At 40.9% G+C, this 6,000-nt stretch overlaps 1 protein-coding gene across 7 annotated transcripts in view; it reads right to left on the reverse strand.

Annotated features, from left to right (window-relative positions):
• The window catches only part of cuedc1b (CUE domain containing 1b), a 35,444-nt gene extending 31,960 nt beyond the window's left edge, over positions 1-3,484 (reverse strand). For 5 of the 7 annotated variants that reach the window (XR_013807425.1, XR_013807426.1, XM_079677282.1 and 2 more), the window contains exon 1: positions 3,371-3,484. The gene's annotated coding sequence lies outside the window, so the exon portion shown is untranslated. Of the gene's footprint in view, positions 1-3,163; positions 3,299-3,370 lie in introns of those variants that run through there. The other 2 variants (XM_079677278.1, XM_079677280.1) reach the window with 2 other exon arrangements.
• Between the last annotated feature and the right edge of the window lie 2,516 nt (positions 3,485-6,000).

A 6,000-nucleotide genomic window follows, 5' to 3' on the forward strand; every position in this document is an offset into this window, starting at 1 on the left:
CCGTGGATGGGACATTTTGTTTTAAAAAACAGACGGATGGAAGCATCGATAAGAGCACGGTTGTTTGCAAATTATGCAAAAAGGAATTTGCATATCACCGCAGCACATCAAGCCTCAAGTATCACCTCAATGCAAAACATATAGCAGCTAGCGTGGAAGCTAGCCCGACTCGGAGTACAAGGACCCACACCCAATTCGCGTTGATCAAACAGTGGCCTATGCAACAGAGAGATTTTATTTTTCATCAGGATATTGGAAGAATAGGAGGGATTGAGGTCAATCACTGGCACTTTTTTATTTTATTTTAAATGGTACACTTTATGTTGAACTATTTATTACGTTGTTGGTGCAACTGGCACTTTATGTTGAACTGTTTATTGTTTTGGCCAAGGTTATTGAGAGAGTTGGACTGAAATGATTAGATTTTTTAAATCAACTGTTGGTAAATCAACAAAGTCTGTTATGGCCTCTGAAGCAACAGAGAGATGTTTTCTAATAGTCAGGGTTTCCAATTTTCTGAATGTACTTGAAAGTATTGTGTTTTACTTAAAAAACAAAGTGTTACAGTTTACAGAAGGTCTACCTACCTATAGGCTACCTGAATCTCTGAAATGTACTATATTCCTAAATATGCTATTGCTACACTTTATGGCAAAAATTGCACTTTTCTGTTGGTCTTTAAGTACCACCTTGAAAAAAATAAACAATGTTTTGTTGCTTAAGCTTATGTATTCAGTCATTCAATGGTATACTAAAATCCATGTGAAAAAAATAGCTTCTCACTGTTCTCAGGTCAAATATTTATATGTGATTAAAAATGCGATTAATTGCGATTAATTAATTACAAAGCCTGTAATTAATTAGATTACATTTTTTAAATCGAGTCCCGGCCCTAATTTTAATAAATGTTAACTTGGCCCATTACGTGACTATTTGTGTTTTTTTTTTTTCTCCAGACGGAAAATGTTTGAGAACCACTGACTTAATGCAATGGGATTTTGCCATTGGATTTTAAAACATAGCAGAAAATAAGGATTATGACAAACAGGCGTTTATGACACTTGCACGTTTTATTCAGCAGGATAATCTACACATATTTACACCACTCATGATTTTTGAAGTATAAATGCAATCTCCAGAAGTAAAAAGCTAACGTGACGCTATAAACAAACTACACCAGTCACTTAGCTGCCCATCACTAAGCTAAAGGTGGACTCGTGTTGAGCGTGATGCTGTTTAGTATTCTCATTTAGTCACTTGTGATATTTACTGACATATTTTATGTCGCAGAACAACATCTTATCACTAAAGCTTGTGTTAACCGCAACCCATAATTCAGAAATCTAACCAAAAACCTGTTAAAAACACTATAACTAATTTCCGGGTTTTAGGACTCATTCCTGTACCACTCTATGGAAAGCAAGCATCCTCCCTGGCCTAGGACGGGAGGGCTCTGAATTGGTGGATTCAATACAACAGCAAAGAAGGCAATGTCTACATCAACATTCATCCTGGTGATGTAGCAGCACACGTAGTGCCAGAACACTTACAGAGCTCTTCGAGGCTTTGTTTGGCTATATTTTGACACAGACACAGCACTTTAGGTCACACACACATCGGAACAGCTGGATTAGTGTGGATAAAAGCAGTGTCTGTGGCCCTTAACTCCTATAGCTGCACATGATGTAAATGACAAAAGGGATCATATCCTGCTGCAGGGGAGCCAGATGTTCCATGCTCTTACAACAACGAGAATCGCGTTTCCACTCTAATGGACTCATTCGCTTCGCTCTTTTTTTATCCACTACTACAGGATAGTACTTGGTCCTTTTTTTAGAACAACCTTAGTCGAGTTTCCAAGCGAACTCTGGCGATTTTATGAGAGACGTAAAACACCTGTAGACCATAGAATGTTTAGAGAGTCGCCACTTGAGTGTCACGTGACTTTAGGTCTTTAAATAGCAAACAGTTCAAAATCATTGAACATAATGAAGATGATTTTTTTTTTATGGAATAAATAACAGCAACAAAAAAATGTATATACATATATACAACTTTAAATGGACAAATTCAGGGCATCGATATCAGACAAGTGAGTTTATAATTAAGGCAAGAAAATACTGTTATGATTATTGTAGCTGTTGAAAAGCAATATTGGTATCAGTATGTCTGTGAAGCCCAGAGAAAGATCCGTCCTCCAAACTGTCCCATTAAGACTCACAACAACTGACCTCTCACACACCACGCGCCCATGTCAGCCCTGACAGAGGACATGCCATTCACAGAGGACGCTCCATGGTCAAACTGTAGATACACACTGCTGTTACACCTGTCATTTGGTTTGGGAATTGGCACTTTTATAGCTTTATTATAGTAATCTAACTTATTTTGATAACAAAAGGGCAATACAAAAATCCAGGATTTTGAGAACAACAGTGTGACAAACTAGTGGCTACTACTTCTGTAACAAATAATCAAAATAAAGATCAAGGTGTCCACAATAGAAGAAGTGGAGGAGGCTTGTAGAAGAGATCAATAAAGTCCCAATCACATGAGAAGTGCTTTGTCTCTCATAGATCGGTCTTATGCTGTAAAGTATCCCATAGGGTTTGTAATAGCTGAGAACTCGTGTTTCATTATGATCCTGTATGCGTGGACATGCGGGCCCCTTTACATACCACTTTGTTATGTAGCCTTCATACTCTATGCATGTGCTCTTATCGGGGACATAACAGGTCGCTGCTAACAGGCTAACGCTACATCAGCTTTCAGCAGTTTAAAAACATGTCAACAATTGCTCCATATAATCCGATTACGCCAGTTTTCCTAACAACATCGATTTAAACCCCATAGGGTTGAAGTAATGCAACAATAGGTGATGTTAGCTAGGACATGTAGTGAAACAATGATTAGCTGCGATGCTAACTAATCACAAACAGACACATAAGGTCCTCCGTACAGACAGACAAGCAGACAGACATAGAAACATTGTGTCACACACACACACACACACACACACACACACACACACACACACACACACACACACACACACACACACACACACACACACACACACACACACACACACACACACACACACACACACACACACACACACACACACACACACACACACACACACACACACGTTTTCATCTACCTCGGCCTCGGCTCTGTTCGCTGTACCAGATTAACGGTGTCTAAATATGTCACTGACTCCAACACACGTACAGTACCCTAATGTTCAGTTCCCGTTACTGTCAACACTTGGACGTGTTTAAAGCGAGGAGAGGGGAAGCTACATAAGGCAACACATTGGCAGTAGAGGTGGTAACGTTAGTTAAAGCAGTGTGTGATAGTAACTTACTCACTGGCTGCTGCGCAGAAAAGGTATCCACAGCGTCGGGGCTGTTAGCATTGTACTGTTAGCAGTACATTAGCATTACACTCAGCTGGCCGGAAATGTCAGCGCAGCCTCAACACACCAACACCTTCAAAATAAAATAAAATCTTCAAATCTGGTTTAGTCTTTCTCTTGATGATATGTAATGTTTTAATCAGGATTTTTAAACAGTTATAACCCATCAAAGATATATGTACATAAACACACTTTAATCTAGCTACATAACCCTCAACGCTAAAGACTTATTCTTTAACTTAGTTATTGTATTGAGAATATTCCAGTAATAGTAGGCCTAGTGTTAACAGTCATTGTGAAATACGCCATACGCGTTTACAGTTGACAAACAGAGAGAAATGCAGCAATATAGTAATAATAATAATAATAGATTTAATCTGTTAGCGCTTTTACAGGTGCTCAAAGACGCTTTTCAGATAACAGTGAAGAGAAAAGAAAAGAGAAGAAAGGAACAACAAATAAATATATAGGTAAAGTTAAAGTCAAATAATACAAAAACAATCACACATTAAAAGCCAGATTGAAGAGGTGAGTTTTTGTGAGTTTTTTGAAGGTGGTGAGGTCGGTGCAGTCTCTGATGGGTTGTGGGAGTGAGTTCCAGAGGGAGGGGCAGCGACGGATAAGGCTCTGTCCACCCAGTTCCGGTGATTGGTGCGGGTGAGGATGGATAGGAGGTTGGCTTCTGATGAGCGGAGGCAGTGGGAAGGGGTCTAGTGGTGCAGCAGGTCTGTGAGGTAGGGGGGGGGGGCCTGGTTGTTGAGGGCTTTGTAAGTAATGAGGAGGACTTTGAAGTGAATTCTTTGACGGTAGTCAAGTAGTAGACAAGTGTGTCGTCCGCAATAATGCGTATATAGATTAATTTCCCGGGTGACAATAGGCGCTTTCACACCAAGTACTTTGCCGTACTTAGTTCCGAATCCTAGCACTTAGTTCCCAGCACTGATGGCGCATTTCCATTTCAGGCCTCGCTCGGCTTAGTACGGTATAGTTAGGCCTTGTTAGGCCAGGCTCACTTTATGCTGCGTTTCCATTACAGTTTAGTAGCTGTAGTATTACAAACCGCAGACTGTCTGTGTCATGGTGAATACACAGTCGCTGGTTTATTTATGTCTGTATAGGCCGTGTTGTGAGTATGGACGGTCGGTGCATATACTGCGTTAGCTTAGCTGATCTCCATGTTACACACATTTTAAAAGGTTTTTCGCCTTTCGTCTGTCTGCAGACTTGTCAAAGCATTAATTCATGGTTTTTACTAACCGGCATCAGTATGTTATCAGTATTACAATTCAATCAAGGTCAAATATGTTGCACGGACCAATTTCCAAATCTTTGGCGGAAATCGCGCTCCATTTAAGGCGGGGCCTCGCATATGACGCACACCTGCACACCGGTTAGCCTGTTCCACAATTCTTCGTTTTCCGAGGCTAGGAAGGATTCTTGCCTCGCTTCTGAAGCAACTGACTCAGAGGTACAGATGTAGCACCTCATTTCGGACACCCCTTCCCATGTGGGCCCGTGATCGGCACGGGGTGGGCTAGCTAAAAGGAAAACCCCCGCATGACTTGATAGAGTGTCAAAGTCCCTCCCCTTCCGGTGGACATCCATGGGACCTTATTTCGAAAAAAATATGTATGGAATTCCATGGAGGGAGAAAGATTATCTTTTGGCCCCGTTTTAATTGTGCCACGAATTACACATATGATGTTTGTCAATTTAAAAGATAATTTTGCAAGTAAAAAAAAAAAATGTGTTGTAAAACTGTGAAGTAACACATTTGTTTGTGTGAAACGCTCAATGAACTACATCTCTGGTCTGTCTCGCAGAACAACACACATCACCAAGATGGCCGTCATACTGTCTTGTCAACAAAACGATTGACTACCCTCACTATCACCACAAGGAAACACGTCACGAAGAATGTCATGCAAAGCTGCCTGTCTGCCTGCCTTCCTTTGATTCCTTCTGAACTGCCTGGTCTTTTTAATGTTTAATGTCAACCATTTGTGCAGATAGCATGAAGTAGAAAAGATCGGCGATCGCCGATGCTAGCGTTAGCATTTCTCCCCCGGGCTTAAATTGTGTATTAAAGAATGATCACACCGGTGACAGTACTCTTCAAAGGGTTCACGAAATATGACTACTACTGTTACTGTTTAAAATGTTGGGTTACTTAATGTTACTTCATATTAAGGCTAATAAAAATTACAAGGCTGTAATGCTAACTAACGTGCTAGCTACTAGCTAGGTAGCTAACTTGATCCAGCAACTCCAGGGGGGTATACTACGAAGCAGGATTTTCGCTTAGAGGGAAAACTTCAGGGAAATCTCTCGGTTTCCGGTCCTACGACGCTGGTTCTCTTTTTAGCAGGCTAGATCTCCATGGTAACTTATGCTGTGCGGCTAACCTGCCCCGGAGCAGGTTAGGTTGCAGGCTAAGAGATCAACTCAGTGAAAGCACTGCCTGCTGACCAATCAGAGCTCAGTGTGCGGAGTTTAAAGCGATCAAGTCATATTACAGGAGAAAGAAAATACAGAAAAACTGCCGTTGCAGGAAAGACGGCCGGCAAAAATCACCGATT

Source organism: Notothenia rossii (assembly GCF_949606895.1).
Source record: "Notothenia rossii genome assembly, chromosome: 4".
NCBI classification, from domain to species: domain Eukaryota; kingdom Metazoa; phylum Chordata; class Actinopteri; order Perciformes; family Nototheniidae; genus Notothenia; species Notothenia rossii.